Source organism: Xiphophorus maculatus, chromosome 3 (assembly GCF_002775205.1).
Source record: "Xiphophorus maculatus strain JP 163 A chromosome 3, X_maculatus-5.0-male, whole genome shotgun sequence".
Classification (NCBI taxonomy): Eukaryota; Metazoa; Chordata; class Actinopteri; order Cyprinodontiformes; family Poeciliidae; genus Xiphophorus; species Xiphophorus maculatus.
Genome location: NC_036445.1, coordinates 17,107,792 through 17,124,804, shown reverse-complemented (window position 1 = coordinate 17,124,804; position 17,013 = coordinate 17,107,792). Strand labels below are relative to the sequence as shown.

Genomic DNA, 17,013 nt, shown 5'->3' with positions numbered 1-17,013 from the left:
TAAGACGAGCAGAAAAGACTGGAGCATTATTGTCAAGGTTTTACACACCAAATCAAATAAACTGGGGCAGCAATTATTCAGGATTCATGTTTGGTGGGAGAAGAGGGGGTGCACTAACATTAGCCTTTTCCATAAAATAATTATTTTAGATATTTTCTTCTGAGTTCCAACCAAAAGGCACACTTTGGCATGCCCTATTTAAATTTCTACAGAAATGTTCTAGCTGGGGCCTGCCATAGCAATGCATAGCAGAGCAGTGCATTAACTTGAGAACTGCAGACCAAACCTTCAGTGCAGTGCAGGTTTTATCTGCACTGCAAATCTATCAGGATCTTGATAGATAACCTGCAATTTTGATAGGTTTTATCAAGATTGCACTGTAAGTTAGACAGACTTACCATGAGTTTATTTAAACTGCCAAGATCAAACACACACACATGGTCATCCATACAGAGAAAATATCTAAGTAAGGAAGGAAGTGCAAGAAAAATCTCAAAGAAATCACAGGAAGAAATATTCTATCCTGTCCATTTCTTAACTGCCTGATCCCTTTGGTAGTCCTTCACTGAAAATCTTGAATCGCTCTTAGTCTGATCCCTCCCCAATGGCATCCTGTCCTAGGAAACCTCACTAAAGGCTGAACCTCAAGACAAAATCTCCATCTGGTTCATAGGGATACTCAAACCCCTCCACCACGTTAAGGTGGCGATTCTGCGGAGGGGTCACCAGCCGATCGCGATGGATGTTTAGTCCAAGGGATCCCCCATCCTGAGCAAGCACAAGGCAACAGTGGAGAGGATAACTCCCTTTAAAAGGAAGAAACCTCCAGCAGAACCAGGCTCAGGATGAACAGCCATCTGCCGAGGCTGACTGGCTTCAAGAGGGCAAAAATAAAAAACACACACACAAAAAGAAACACATTAAAACACAGCTGTAACAGAATCTCTGAAAGAAGAAAAACACAGTTTTGACACCAGCCACCAGCCACTGACGAGATCCAGGCTCCGACACCAGCTACTGGCGAGGCCAAGGCTCCGACACCAGAAACTGGCGAGGCCAAGGCTCCGACACCAGCCACTGGCGAAGCCAAGGCTCCGACACCAGCCACTGGTGAAGCCAAGGCTCCGACACCAGCCACTGACGAGATCCAGGCTCCGACACCAGAAACTGGCGAGGCCAAGGCTCCGACACCAGCCACTGGCGAAGCCAAGGCTCCGACACCAGCCACTGGCGAAGCCAAGGCTCCGACACCAGAAACTGGCGAGACCAAGGCTCCGACAAGAGACACCAGCCACTGGCGAGGCCAAGGCTCCGGCATCAGCCACTGGCGAGGCCAAGGCTCCGACACCAGGCAGGAGCCACTGGCAAGGCCCAGACACCAATAGCAACCACCAGCAACTAGCCAAGCCCAGACACTGACACCAGCCACCAGGAACTGACGAGGCCAAGGCACTGACACCAGCCACCAGAGGCTAGCGAGGCCCAGACACTGACACCAGCCACCAGAAGCTAGCGAGGCCCAGACTCTGACACCAGCCACCAGAGGCTAGCGAGGCCCAGACACTGACACCAGCCACCAGAGGCTAGCGAGGCCCAGACACTGACACCAGCCACCAGAGGCTAGCGAGGCCCAGACTCTGACACCAGCCACCAGAGGCTAGCGAGGCCCAGACTCTGACACCAGCCACCAGAGGCTAGCAAGGCCCAGACACTGACACCAGCCACCAGAGGTTAGCAATGCCCAGAGACCGACAGCAGCCACCAGAGGCTACCGAGGTCCAGACACTGACACCAGCCACCAGAGGTTAGCAAGGCCCAGACTCTGACACCAGCCACCAGAGGCTAGCGAGGCCCAGACACTGACACCAGCCACCAGAGGCTAGCAAGGCCCAGACTCTGACACCAGCCATCAGAGGCTAGCGAGGCCCAGACACTGACACCAGCCACCTGAGGCTAGCGAGGTCCAGACTCTGACACCAGCCACCAGAGGCTAGCGAGGCCCAGACACTGACACCAGCCACCTGAGGCTAGCGAGGTCCAGACTCTGACACCAGCCACCTGAGGCTAGCGAGGTCCAGACTCTGACACCAGCAACCAGAGACTGGCGAGGTCCAGAGACTGACACCAGCCACCTGAGGCTAGCGAGGTCCAGACTCTGACACCAGCCACCTGAGGCTAGCGAGGCCCAGACACTGACACCAGAGGCTAGCGAGGCCCAGACTCTGACACCGGCCACCTGAGGCTAGCGAGGCCCAGACACTGACACCAGCCACCTGAGGCTAGCGAGGTCCAGACTCTGACACCAGCCACCAGAGGCTAGCGAGGTCCAGACTCTGACACCAGCCACCAGAGGCTAGCGAGGCCCAGACACTGACACCAGCCACCTGAGGCTAGCGAGGTCCAGACTCTGACACCAGCCACCTGAGGCTAGCGAGGTCCAGACTCTGACACCAGCAACCAGAGACTGGCGAGGTCCAGAGACTGACACCAGCCACCTGAGGCTAGCGAGGCCCAGACACTGACACCAGAGGCTAGCGAGGCCCAGACTCTGACACCGGCCACCTGAGGCTAGCGAGGCCCAGACACTGACACCAGCCACCTGAGGCTAGCGAGGTCCAGACTCTGACACCAGCCACCAGAGGCTAGCGAGGCCCAGACACTGACACCAGCCACCTGAGGCTAGCGAGGTCCAGACTCTGACACCAGCCACCTGAGGCTAGCGAGGCCCAGACACTGACACCAGAGGCTAGCGAGGCCCAGACTCTGACACCGGCCACCTGAGGCTAGCGAGGCCCAGACACTGACACCAGCCACCTGAGGCTAGCGAGGTCCAGACTCTGACACCAGCCACCAGAGGCTAGCGAGGCCCAGACACTGACACCAGAGGCTAGCGAGGCCCAGACTCTGACACCAGCCACCAGAGGCTAGCGAGGCCCAGACTCTGACACCAGCCACCAGAGGCTAGCGAGGTCCAGACTCTGACACCAGCCACCAGAGGCTAGCGAGGCCCAGACACTGACACCAGCCACCTGAGGCTAGCGAGGCCCAGACACTGACACCAGCCACCTGAGGCTAGCGAGGCCCAGACTCTGACACCAGCCACCGCTTCCCAGGGTCTGACAGCAGCTAGTTGCTGTGAGAACTGTGTTTCTCTCTGTAAATTAATATTTTTGCTAAATTAAATAAACATTAAACAAAAACAATACATATATGAAAGACGGTGTCCTCTTCATGCAGCAAGTTCTCCATGCACTCTAAAGTTGTAGAGGCATGTGTAGTCTGGATGGCCCCAGTTGCTGTTCACCTGTAGGCTCACATGGGTGAAGGAGTCAATTTTATAATCCTGTGAGCCAAGAGAGATACAAATTATTAGGGTTAGATTAATAATCCATAGCTACAAATAGACAAGACAATGGAAACATAGGAGATCTGAATAAAGTGAATGGAAGCCTAATTCAACTGTCCTTACTGTAAATATATTTTGCATAGATTTTTGAAGATACCATGGAATTATACTAATATCTTCCTAACCAGAAAACAAAATGTTATCCAGTAACACTGGGGTTTATTTTCATTTGTTTCTTATCGTGAGGCAACAAAAACGATTGTTTTGTGATAACAGATTGATTACCAATATTTATAACAGGATCAGTCACTCTGGGCTTCTGTAAGAACTGTTGTATTTGGTTAATAAAACATTAATTTGACATATTTACAGGAATTTTGAAGGTTTGTATCCTGCTGCCATCTTCTTCATATTGAAAAGCTCCCAAGAAACTCTCCTCATCGTTTATATTCTTCTTTCCCTGAGAGAAAATTAGATAGAAATGCAGTTCATTATCCTGTTCTTTCTATATATATGAAAGTTAGTTGGTGTATCTAAAAACATCATATGCTGATATAAGCAGAAAATTCATTTGTGCAAACAGAAAGTTTGCATGAGATCAGGTGATATGTTACTAAATCATTGCTAACACTTTTTAAAGCCCCTTCATCCACAGTATAGGTGGACGAATATGTGATACATGTGGTGTTGCTTGACTTACATAGACAGAGAATTCCCTCGGAGCACTGGAGATTCTGGAAGATGGGGATATTATCTTAGGAATATGACCCAGCGACACATGAGTGACAGTGGCTTTGTGGGACAGTTGCACGGATAAACGTCCTGGGAATCCTGCAAAGGCCCAGCATTGTCCAGGATTCAGATGAGTTCTTCCCTGAAGTCAGAGTATAAAACAAAATTTAGGTGGGGTACCAAGACTAAGAGAAAAGGAAATCGTAAAGCCTAATATTTTATCAAAAAGAAACACCACTTTGCCTAATATTAATTTAATGTTCTGAGTGTTGTACAGACCTGAATGACAATGTTTGGGCCTATGGGTTCTTCTTGTAAAGGCATCCCAAATAATCTGCATGGTCTGTTGCTCTCAAATGCTTCTGAGGTCATCGTGTGCACAAGTCTGGCACCTGCACAAAAAACAGAAATAGTGAGTTAAGAAACCTTAATACTGAAAATTTGCAATCTGGTTTATGATCTTCTTTCTAATAGCTCACCTTGAGACTCCAGAGCAAAGTTGGGCAACAGATCCGCTGGTGGTAGAAGGTATTCGAGTTTCTGCATCACCTCCTGCAGATCTTCGTGGAAACCCTCTGGGAGCTTTTCTTGATCCTTATCCAGAGACAGAAAGTTTGACACAACATTGAAATTAACAGCTTGTTCTCAAGTTTGTTCAGGATATTTAAATCAGAGTTAAGATTAGGAAGAGAAAACCTACCATCTCCACTGGAGTTAGTGAAACTATTGACTCTGACGGTCTTAAGTGCAGAGCAGAAAATATGCAGCTACATCCTGATGAACATGAGCAGAAGATGACAGTCAGTGACATAACATAGAAAATACAGACTTTCTACAAAACTTTCAAATTGTTTGTTTGTGGAAGGAGAGAATTTACCAGACAAGAGCAAGATGACAAAGATGATCCCATTACGTTGTAACGGACTGATAATCCCATCTTTTACAGTGAAAAGCAAATCATTCTCTTGGTGGTTATCTTGCATTTTACTGCAAACTGGGCGTCTTTTTGTCCTACTCCTGGCACAAGATGGAAAAAATACAAGTGTTAAAATATGTGCATTGATCAGCAGATGACTGTTAAACTTAAGGGATAAAAAAAAGCTTATATAATATACCTGACTCTCGTCTCTCGATAGGAAATTGTTGGTTTCCCATTAGAGTCGTAGTATCCATTATTCATTAAACGAAGGCTTCGTTTCAATGGAGCTGCACAAAAAGAGAAAAAACAAACACATGGAAGAGGGATTGCTGACTGACACAAAGCATCTTAAATACACACACACATTGTATATACACATACAGTATATATATATATATATATATATATATATATATATACACTATAGATAGATAGATAGATAGATAGATAGATAGATAGATAGATAGATAGATAGATAGATAGATAGATAGATAGATAGATAGATAGATAGATAGATAGATAGATAGATAGATAGATAGATAGATAGATAGATAGATAGATAGATAGATAGATAGATAGATAGATAGATAGATAGATAGATAGATAGATAGATAGATAGATAGATAGATAGATAGATAGATAGATAGAAAGAGATACAGTATATAGATATAGATAACTGGGACAACTTCGCTGAAACAAGTTGTTTGAGCTTTCACGGTGTCCGTAGTTCTGTAGATGAACGCTCTGAACAAGCGCGTGCTTGTTACGCGCGTGCTTGTTATGAGCGCTGGGGGAACCGTATCTGATGGGGAAACGCGAATTGACGTAACACCTGTTGAGGTGGGTCAGGTTTGCCCTGTGTATTGTCTTGAAGGCTAGGCACCTGGTTAAACTGTGGAACAAATTGGTTTTCCCCCAAACATGCAGAAGTTTGTGATTTTGAAGCTATTTTATGTATTTTATTCGGTCTGATAACTAATTGCAAAGAAAAAAATGTTAAGGAGAAGTATTTTTGCAAAGCATGTTCACTAGTCTAAGGTTAATTATTTAAATTTGGGTTTGCAGATTATTTTTGTTTATGCCCAGAGTGAAAGTAAAATCAAAATTTAAGTGCTGAAGTCCTTAAACATTGCAATTTAGCAAATTGTTAATATTGAGTACAGTTTGGGGAGTGGGGGCTTCGCCCAGGACGCCAAACAGGTGAGGGTCGCCCCAGGACAGAAGGCCAACTTTGTAACGGTCTTTACAAAGTCAGTTACAAAGTCAGATTTCAGGCCAGATCACTAGCTGATCAGATTATTAATCTCTTATCACAGTGAATTTAATATGTAAAGTGAGAAAACCATAAACTGGCTTTAAATTGTGTAAAACCTCTTACTATTTTGATGCTGTTTTCATGTTTACTCAATGAAGTTGTCAAATATGCAAAAAAAAAAAAAAAAAAAAAAAGGTGCTAGAAGCACAACTGAGACTTTTGATATTTGCCTCAAAAGTAACTAAAATGATTTGAGCTCAAAAACAGATTTCTCACAACCTTAAACAGAAAATGGGTTTGCATTTTATGTTGATTCACCTCCTCAATTGCTGAGGTGCATTTGTGTTTTATATATGGCTTCTTAGAGTTGGGACACTCATGTTTCATGACTTATACAGGCAGAAAAATATTTTGGAGCACTGCAGATTGAGCCAATTGGGGGGGAAATCTTGTGACTATGAGCCAAGGACACATGAGTAACGGAGACTCAAAAGTAACTAAAATTATTTGATGTTGTGCTAAAAATCAGATTACTCACAGCCTATTGTGTGTAAACTATCTCTAACATTGCCATCACAATTTCCTCAGAAATCTTACACAAAAATTAGATCTGGTTTCTTTGTCACTAAATTAAAAAACAAAATACTTACTTTTACCGTGTTCCACCATGGTTTAGTTGAGCTATCAGGTCTTCGAAATCTGACTTTCTCCTTGAACTGAATTGCAACAAAAGTGAGAAATCTGAGTGGAACTCGTCTCTTATTGACAAAAGCTCCAAAAGCGCCTGATGACACATCAGCCTATGTGACATCACAATATTAAACAGAGGCTTTCCGCATATAATTAACTGCTGGACTTCATGAGAATGTTTTAAAACTCATTTTAGATCATCTTACAGCAAAAATTTATTCAACTCTTATGCTGCCAAATGAATGTATCTTTCTTCAAATCAGACAAAAATGGTTTGTCCTAAGTTTGCATAGCAACATTTTTTGTTTGTTCATATTCCTTTATTTAATCAGGTAAACCCCGTTGAGATCTAGATCTCATTTTCAAGAGGGACCTGAGCAAAAAGGAGAGTGGATAAATATGCTGGGGTTAGACCGAGTAAACATTTATACATCAGGATCATTAAATGATTGTTTCTCCGTACACTTAAAGGAGGCCATTCAGCTTTTGCGTACAAATCACAATGATGTGTCAGACGTCGACTACCGGTTATAAACCTTAAAGCGCAATGATACACAGTATTTAATGATCGAAGACATTTGGTCGAAGCATTCATATATAGAACATCTCCATAATCCAAAAGTGGCAGGAATGTCGCTGCTACCAATTTTCTTCTAGCTTTGAGTGTAAAACAAGATCCATTTCGATAATAAAACCCAATTTTCCTTTTCAATGTCCGTAGTAGATTTGCTATGTGATTTTTAAAAGAGAGTTCATTATCTAGAATAAAACCAAGATATTTATAATTACTGACAAACTCGATTTGTGCTCCTACAGCAGTGGTAAGCAATAGGGAAGTTTCTGGTATTTTTCTGGCATGTGAGAAAATCATTGCTTTTGTCTTGTCCACATTCAAAACCAACTTCAGAGTTTGTAAACGTGTTTGAACTACATTAAAAGCAGTTTGTTTGTGCTGCTATCATTTTAAAGATATTAAGAAATGTTTCCAGAGGTCACAAAAGGTCAATCTGCCCCACCCACCTTCTGCAAATCAAACAAAATCAGTGTCAATCAACCTGACTACCTTTAGTCAGTTTGATTTTGTAAAAAGGGGGCAGTGGGCGGCTGGTTGACCTCTGACCTTTAAACTTTCTTTAATATCTTCAAAACCAAAGCAGCACAAACAAAAATGTTTGCTGCACAAACCAGCACAAATGCAGTCGAGTTGATTGATAACCAATTTTTTCTGATTTGCAGAAGGTGGGAGAGGTCAGTCCCATACTTATTTGGAAATGGTGGCACTATTTCCTATATTATTCATAGTTTCAATTATTTTTCCTTTGAAATGTTGTTGATTTCCAGTCATGATTAAAAGATAATAATGAAACACAATATATTTGTAAACATATTGATTGTACTCAATCAATATATTTATTGATTAATGAGTTACATTGATAATAACATTTATTTTATTATTAATGTGCTACTATTACAAAATAGTTTGTAATGAAAATGCGTTACATTGATAAATTAGTTCACAGTAAACAAATTGTATGTCTAAATTTATGCTTATAATGGTTAAAACGTGTTGAAATTCAATCAGAGTGGCTGTCACTTTGACCAACGGAGGCACTGCGTCGAAAGGAGGTGAGGCGAGGCAGCAAAATCTAGTTGGAGCAGCTTTATTTGGTGCTGCAGGTCACCATTACACCGACCAACATTTCCTCAGTGAAACAAAGAAGCTGGCTTTATCCTTTGGCCAATTCCACCCACACCAGGTAAAGGGGTGACAAACAAAACAAGAAATTATTTACACAAACCTAACACAAAATAATGGTACAAATAAATATTTACATGCATGCAAATTAGAAACAAACTAATCTTAAGGTCAATCAAAAGATTAAATTAAACTTAATAAAACTTTCAGAGCATAACCCCTATTAGTTGACATGGTATGCTCCAGCTTTTAACTGCACCTGGAGCACTTGTCTCCCTTTCTGCTCCACCCTTCTGAGGAGACACACCCGAAAGGTAAGACTCAATTAACCCAACAAAAACACACTGAAATAAAGAAATGCAACAAAAAGAATTTGTTCTGTAAATAAACATCAATAATCAATAGGGATGGAGCCCCTGGACTCCATCACAGTGGCATATGTATTACTCTCTATTTGCACACATGACCATCCATACGGGCAAAATATCTAAGTAAGGAAGTGCAAGAAAAATCTCAAAGAAATCACAGGAAGAAATATTCTATCCTATCCATTTCTTAACTGCCTGATCCCTTTGGTAGTCCTTCACTGAAAATCTTGAATCGCTCTTAGTCTGATCCCTCCCCAATGGCATCCTGTCCTGAGAAACCTCACTAAAGCCTGAACCTCAAGACAAAATCTCCATCTGGTTCATAGGGATACTCAAACCCCTCCACCACGTTAAGGACTGGGGACTGCTACGTCGGCCTCCGACCCGGCCCGACTTGAAGGCCAGTCGGATGGAACCGGATCAGTCATGGTTCCAACCGACTGAAAGGTCTTTCCCCGACCGTCCACATCGGAACCCGGGCGGGCTACGTTCAGTGTCGGAACAGTAGCTTGATTGTCTCCCGCGGTTTGGACCTGTGGTTCCGTTGTGGTCCCAGAACTGAGCCGTGAGGGACCAGCCACCGGCTCAGGTTGAGATAGCCGCTCCTCTAGCCAGGCGTGAGCCTGGTGCACCGTAGCGTCCTGCAGGCGGCATCCCAGGTTACGCCGAGCCCACCTGGTAGCCACGACGAAAGTGGACTCCCAATCACCCGGACCGGTCTCTAACAAGAGGTACAGGTTCCTTTCTAGACAGGATTTCTAGTGCTGCCTCAGAATCTGGATGGTGTTAACTGTCCATTCCTTGGCGTTAGCCTCGATCCTCGCCTTTGTTTCTTCTGTGGGGAAGGCGGGCACTATGACCCCCACCAGGTGGTCCATGAGGCGCCTTAGGGACGGCGGGAGGTCCTCCGTATCGTCCCCGGCAACATTATGTAGGTGGTGGGTCACCTTGATGATTCGGTGGACAATCCAGACATTTTTAGAAAAGTCTGGATCGTCCGACCGACCCCCGTCATCTGTGGACTGCGCCTGGCCCACTCCCCCCTGGTTAGGAAGCGTGAGGTCCTCCGCTTGGGATTGCAGACGCTGGGCAGAGTGGTTGCGCGCCCGCTGTCTTCGGCGTCCCTGTGACGGTCGTTGCAATCTGGGTTGCTGGCACTGTGAAGGTTGTGGACGTGGCACCGAGTTTCGCCGTGTCCCCGAGTTCCAACGTGGTGCAGGCTGCCCACGTGGTCCCGAGTCCCAGCGCCGTGCAGATGGAGCATGGAAGGGCGGTACCGGCTGGAAGAGCGACGCAGGTCAAAACCGCGGCGGCGGTTCCCAGCAGGCCCTCGGTTGATGGTACGGCGCCTCTTCGTACCAGGGCTCTGGTTGATCATGGGGCATTGGTTGTGATCCACCGCGATCTCGGTGAGAAATCGCAGTGCGGCTCCGATCGTTGGCGAATCGGTGGCAATTCTGCGGAGGGGTCACCAGCCGATCAAGGTGGATATTTAATCCAAGGGATCCCCCATCCTGAGCAAGCACAAGGCAACAGTGGAGAGGATAACTCCCTTTAAAAGGAAGAAACCTCCAGCAGAACCAGGCTCAGGATGAACAGCCATCTGCCGAGGCTGACTGGCTTCAAGAGGGCAAAAATAAAAAACACACACAAAAAGAAACACATTAAAACAAAGCTGTAACAGAATCTCTGAAATAAAGAAAAACAGTTTTAACACGAAGCACTGCTTCCCAGGTTCTGACAGCAGCTAGTTGTGAGGACTGTGTTTCACTCTTTAAATAAATACTTTTACTAAATTAAACACATTAAACAAATACAACACATATATGAAACATGGTGTCCTCTTCATGCAGCAAGTTCTCCATGCACTCTAAAGTTATAGAGGCATGTGTAGTCTGGATGGCCCCAGTTGCTGTTCACCTGTAGGCTCACATGGGTGAAGGAGTCAGTTTTATAATCCTGTGAGCCAAGAGAGATACAAATTATTAGGGTTAGATTAATAATCCATAGCAAAAAATAGACAAGACAATGGAAACATAGGAGATCTGAATAAAGTGAATGGAAGCCTAGTTCAACTGTCCTTAATGTAAATATATTTTGTATAGATTTTTGAAGATATCATGGAATTATACTAATATCTTCCTAACCAGAAAACAAAATATTATCCAGCAACACTGGAATTGATTTTCATTTGTTTCTTATCGTGAGGCAACAAAAACAATTGTTTTGTGATAACAGATTGATGTATTTTGCTGTCAAGACATAATAAAAGTGGTGTGAAGAACCTTATGGTTGTATGTTATAAAAAATGACCAATATTTATAACAGGATCAGTCACTCTGGGCTTCTGTAAGAACTGTTGTATTTGGTTAATAAAACATTAATTTGACATATTTACAGGAATTTTGAAGGTCTGTATCCTGCTGCCATCTTCTTCATATTGGAAAGCTCCCAAAAAACTCTCCTCATCGTTTATGTCCTTCTATCCCTGAGACAAAATTAGATAGAAATGCAGTTCATTATCCTGTTCTTTGTATATATGAAAGTTAGTTGGTGTATCTAAAAACATCGTATGCTGAGATAAGCAGAAAATTCATTTGTGCAAACAGAAAGTTTGCATGAGATCAGGTGATATGTTACTAAATCATTGCTAACATTTTAAAGCCCCTTCATCCACAGTATAGGTGGACACATATGTGATACATGTGGTGTTGCTTGACTTACATAGACAGAGAATTCCCTCGGAGCACTGGAGATTCTGGAAGATGGGGATATTATCTTAGGAATATGACCCAGCGACACATGAGTGACAGTGGCTTTATGGGACAGTTGGACGGATAAACGTCCTGGGAATCCTGCAAAGGCCCAGCATTGTCCAGGATTCAGGTGAGTTCTTCCCTGAAGTCAGAGTATAAAACAAAGTTTAGGTGGGGTACCAAGTGTAGCGTCCCGGTTGAATAAGATGGTCTCTTAAACTGATGGTTCACAGTCCTTTATTGAACAGCCTTTTATTGTGAACTCACCGTAAGAGCTACAAAATATACAAATAAAATAACATTAGTACTCAAACAGTGTTGTTCTGACCTTAACATATAAATCCTTTACCTTCTGTGCTAAAATTATGTTTTACAATAGATGTATTTATTAAAATCCAAAATCCCTGTCACGAAATAAAATGCAACGTATTTCAACTGTTGACGGTTGACCATAGTAAATCAGCACCATCTAGTGGCAAAACACAACCGTCACACCCAATAGAGAAATACACGTTCCGCAGGAAAAATAAACATATATACACGACAACACACTCACCTTGTTCCCTCATCAACCAAGCGCCAACCAACCGATTGTCACCCTGAATCACACCCCAACTATCTCCCCTTCACTCCGACTCGTTCATGTCAACTTTCTCTGCCCCAACGGCCGCGCTACTTCTACCGTTTTGCGTCAGTCACCTTACCGTTCCAAGCCCTTTCAAAATAAAAGCATCGATTATCATGTCAACAAATACATGACATGAGGAGACACAAAATATTAGAAAAGTCATTTACACCAAGACTAAGAAAAAAGGAAATCGTACAGCCTAATATTTTATCAAAAAGAAACACCACTTTGCCTAATATTCATTTAATGTTCTGAGTGTTGTACAGACCTGAATGACAATGTTTGGGCCTATAGGTTCTTCTTGTAAAGGCATCCCAAATAATCTGCATGGTCTGTTGCTCTCAAATGCTCCTGAGGTCATCGTGTGCACAAGTCTGGCACCTGCACAAAAAACAGAAATAGTGAGTTAAGAAACCTTAATACTGAAAATTTGCAATCTGGTTTATGATCGTTTTTCTAATAGCTCACCTTGAGACTCCAGAGCAAAGTTGGGCAACAGATCCGCTGGTGGTAAAAGGTATTTGAGTTTCTGCATCACCTCCTGCAGATCTTCGTGGAAACCCTCTGGGAGCTTTTCTTGATCCTTATCCAGAGACAGAAAGTTTGTCACAACATTGAAATTAACAGCTTATTCTCAAGTTTGTTCAGGATATTTAAATCAGAGTTAAGATTAGGAAGAGAGTCACCTACCATGTCCACTGGAGTTACAGAAACTATTGACTCTGAAGGTCTTAAGTGCAGAGCAGAAAATATGCAGCTACATCCTGATGAACATGAGCAGAAGATGACAGTTAGTGACATAACATAGAAAATACAGACTTTCTACAAAACTTTCAAACTGTTTGTTTGTGGAAGGAGAGAAATTACCAGACAAGAGCAAGATGACAAAGATGATCCCATTACGTTGTAACTGACTGATAATCCCATCTTTTACAGTGAAAAGCAAATCATTCTCTTGGTGGTTATCTTGCATTTTACTGCAAACTGGGCGTCTTTTTGTCCTACTCCTGGCACAAGATGGAAAAAATACAAGTGTTAAAATATGTGCATTGATCACCAGATGACTGTTAAACTTAAGGGATAAAAAAAGCTTATATATTATACCTGACTCTCGTCTCTCAATAGGAAATTGTTGGTTTCCCATTAGAGTCGTAGTATCCATTATTCATTAAACGAAGGCTTCGTTTCAATGGAGCTGCACAAAAAGAGAAAAAACAGTCATGGAAGAGGGGTTGCTGACTGACACAAAGCATCTTAAATACACACACACATTGTATATACACATACAGTATATATATATATATACACTATATATAGTGTATAGATATATATATATATATATATATATATATATATATATATATATATATATATATAGATAACTGGGACAACTTCGCTGAAACAAGTTGTTTGAGCTTTCACGGTGTCCGTAGTTCTGTAGATGAAAGCTCTGTGTTGTTGTACAGACCTGAATGACAATGTTTGGGCCTATGGGTTCTTGTTGTAAAGGCATCCCAAACAATCTACATGGTCTGTTGCTCTCAAATCTCCTCGTTAGTATAGTGGTGAGTATCCCCGCCTGTCACGCGGGAGACCGGGGTTCGATTCCCCGACGGGGAAGCAAAGTTGGGCCAAGGGTATTCGAGTTTCCTCTTCATCTCCTGCAGATCTTCGTGGAAACCCTCTGGGAGCTTTTCTTGATCCTTCTTTATCCAGAGACAGAAAGTTTGTCACAACATTGAAATTAACAGCTTGTTCTCAAGTTTGTTCAGGATATTTAAATCAGAGTTAAGATTAGGAAGAGAAAACCTACCATGTCCACTGGAGTTACTGAAACTATTGACTCTGAAGGTCTTAAGTGCAGAGCAGAAAATATGCAGCTACATCCTGAAGAACATGAGCAGACGATGACAGTCAGTGACATAACATAGAAAATACAGACTTTCTACAAAACTTTCAAATTGTTTGTTTGTGGAAGGAGAGTATTTACCAGACAAGAGCAAGATGACAAAGATGATCCCATTACGTTGTAACTGACTGACAATCCCCTCTTTTACAGTGAAAAGCAAATCATTCTCTTGGTGGTTATCTTGCATTTTACTGCAAACTGGGCATCTTTTTGTCCTACTCCTGGCACAAGAGGGAAAAAATACAAGTGTTAAAATATGTGCATTGATCAGCAGATGACTGTTAAACTTAAGGGCTAAAAAAAAGCTTATATATTATACCTGACTCTCGTCTCTTGGTAGGAAACTGTTGGTTCCCCATTAGAGTCGTAGTATCCATTACTCATTAAACGAAGGCTTCGTTTCAATATAGCTGCACAAAAAGAGAAAAGACAATGTCATGGAAGAGGGGTTGCTGACTAACACAAAGCATCTTAAATACACACACACATACATATATATACAGTATGTATATATGTGTGTGTGTGTAGGGGACAACTTCGCTGAAACACGTGGTTTGAGCTTTCACGGTGTTCGTAGTTCTCAAGATCAGTGGTCCTCAACCCCTGGGCTGCGGACCAGTACCGGTCCGTGGACCAATTGGTACCGGGCCGCGCAAGAAATAATTTTTGATTTTCCAAACCTCTGTGACCACACACGACACGAGCTGATAAAAGTCCAACAGATTCAATCGGTTTGTGTGTCCAGCCTCACAGCAGGAGCAACACACCACACATTAACCGATTCCACTCACGAACATCTCGATTCCAGAAGAAAATCCAGTAAAAACCCCAACATACCAAACGTGAATTTAGAATAATCAAACATGGATGACAATGTAGAAGCAGTAGTGATAGTTTGTGGACTCATTTTAAGCGATAGAAGACATAACAAAAGAAAAGATGTTTGATAAAAAGACGGCGGGAGCAGCCGCTCTACTTGCTGCACTATGATTTGGAGGTGAGTTATATTTTTTTGTAGTTAACATTTTTAACTGAATAAACATAACCACATATAATAAACATATATAAAAATGATCTTTACACATAGAAATAAACATTTCCACATATCAGTCCAACGGACTCTCAGTTGCCATGTCAACTGTTTGGGATTCCCGCCTTTCTTACGTCACCGCGCTTTCTGATTGGCTGTCACATTCAGGGGCGCAACTACATACTTTCTGAGGTGTATGTGAACATGTCGTCGCCCCCCCCAATGACATAAATTTGTACAACTTATCTTTAATTAAGGTATCAATAATAAATGTACATATATGTGAATAAATTGCTGCCTACAGGGCAATTAAAAAAAGAATGAAACAAAAAACAGGGCAATATTTCATAATGTAATATATTTGAGCCAAAGAGCCACTTCTGTTAGCCTGTGTCTAGAACCGCCTGTGTGCTGCAGGTCTGAGGTATTTTGTTAACATGTTTTCTATCATTCTTCTAGCTTGATAGGAAGCCTTACCTGCCCCTCTTCCGTTTTCTGCCCCAGAGATTTTTTCTGCCCCATCTTTAGCTCTCTGTTGTCCAGTGCATTACTATAATTCAAATTTTAAAGAAAAAAAACCCGCCTCAGCTCGTTCTCGAAAGGCCTCTGCCCAAGATACCTGTAGAGGGGAGATGCGCCTAATCAGTGCTGTTCCTCTGTTATTGATCACCAAAATATGCTTATTGTGTGTGTTAACAATATCAGAAAAATTATCACCCGAAAGAAAAGCAAAAATAACAATAATAATTAAGTCTCTTTTGGGGTACTCCGGTCATCCGATCTGTTACGAGCAGCATTTTTTTTAACTAGCGATTTAAAATCTATCCCTAAAATTTTATACATTACAAGTAAAACAGACAGAAGAAATGTACTTACAGATTATTTCGTAGCACAGCCAACCTGCAGACTCCGCGCCAACGGACTGCTGAAGAAAATCCGCTTGATTTTGAAACCGCATATTCATCCGCAGTTAACAATTTTACGTTTTCCGAGAAACACAAGATTAATTTTGAGAGTGCTTCATCGGTTTAACAAATGTAAAATTGATGTAGCACTCACAAACGTTCTCAATGAAATTAGATAAATATAGTCCTCCTTATTCAAATGTGCTGTGGAACTATTTTCTTCAGTGGATGTGTAAAGTGCCTACTACAATTCACCAACCTTTATTGACAACGGTGCAAACAGAACAAAAAATGAACAAAAAGGTTCAATTGCAACCAAATGAAAATGTAGAAAATGAATCATTAACAGAAATGTTGTTTTTTATTATTTTATTTTATTTATACCGATGACTTGGAAAATATTTGCAGATATATAAAAAAACAAATGCTTACAATTTTACTCTCGTCTTTCTCACTTAATAATGAATTTTGTTTGAATTTATTTTCTAAACATTTTGCAACATTTTTCACAATGGTCTGACCTGAACTATTTCTCCAAATAGAAATTGAATCCTGCTGCGAACAGGCTGCAATAAACGTTTTGGATGTCTGAACATCCAATTGATCAACAAATTTTAAAAAAGCAAGGACAAAAGTCCTCTCTGAACCCTGACCTAATTATGAGTAAGAAGCAGAAGATGAGTTTAGTTTACATGACATGGCACACATTTAAAACAGATGATGTCATAAAAGTGTTAGAAGACATCCAGACTGGACTGGACTGGACTGGACTGTTCTAG

The 17,013-nt window shown here is 42.2% G+C and overlaps 1 long non-coding RNA gene and 1 other non-coding gene across 9 annotated transcripts; one reads left to right on the top strand and one right to left on the bottom strand.

Annotated features, from left to right (window-relative positions):
• Window positions 1-8,587: 8,587 nt before the first annotated feature.
• On the bottom strand, window positions 8,588-16,677 carry LOC111608049. 8 transcript variants are annotated; one of them, XR_002752501.1, is made up of 13 exons: window positions 16,206-16,677; window positions 15,807-15,948; window positions 14,619-14,709; window positions 14,381-14,520; window positions 14,204-14,277; window positions 13,859-14,096; window positions 13,495-13,585; window positions 13,258-13,397; window positions 13,081-13,154; window positions 12,859-12,973; window positions 11,731-12,771; window positions 11,405-11,494; window positions 8,588-10,965 (listed from the first exon to the last, which is right to left on the bottom strand). It is a non-coding gene; the product is annotated as an uncharacterized LOC111608049 (long non-coding RNA). The 8 variants fall into 8 exon arrangements; XR_002752506.1 differs by lacking the exon at window positions 16,206-16,677 and having other exon boundaries at window positions 8,588-10,626; window positions 10,927-10,965; window positions 15,807-16,144; XR_002752507.1 differs by lacking the exon at window positions 16,206-16,677 and having other exon boundaries at window positions 8,588-10,622; window positions 10,927-10,965; window positions 15,807-16,144.
• On the top strand, window positions 13,939-14,010 carry trnad-guc. The gene has a single exon. It is a non-coding gene; the product is annotated as a tRNA-Asp (tRNA).
• Window positions 16,678-17,013: the final 336 nt, after the last annotated feature.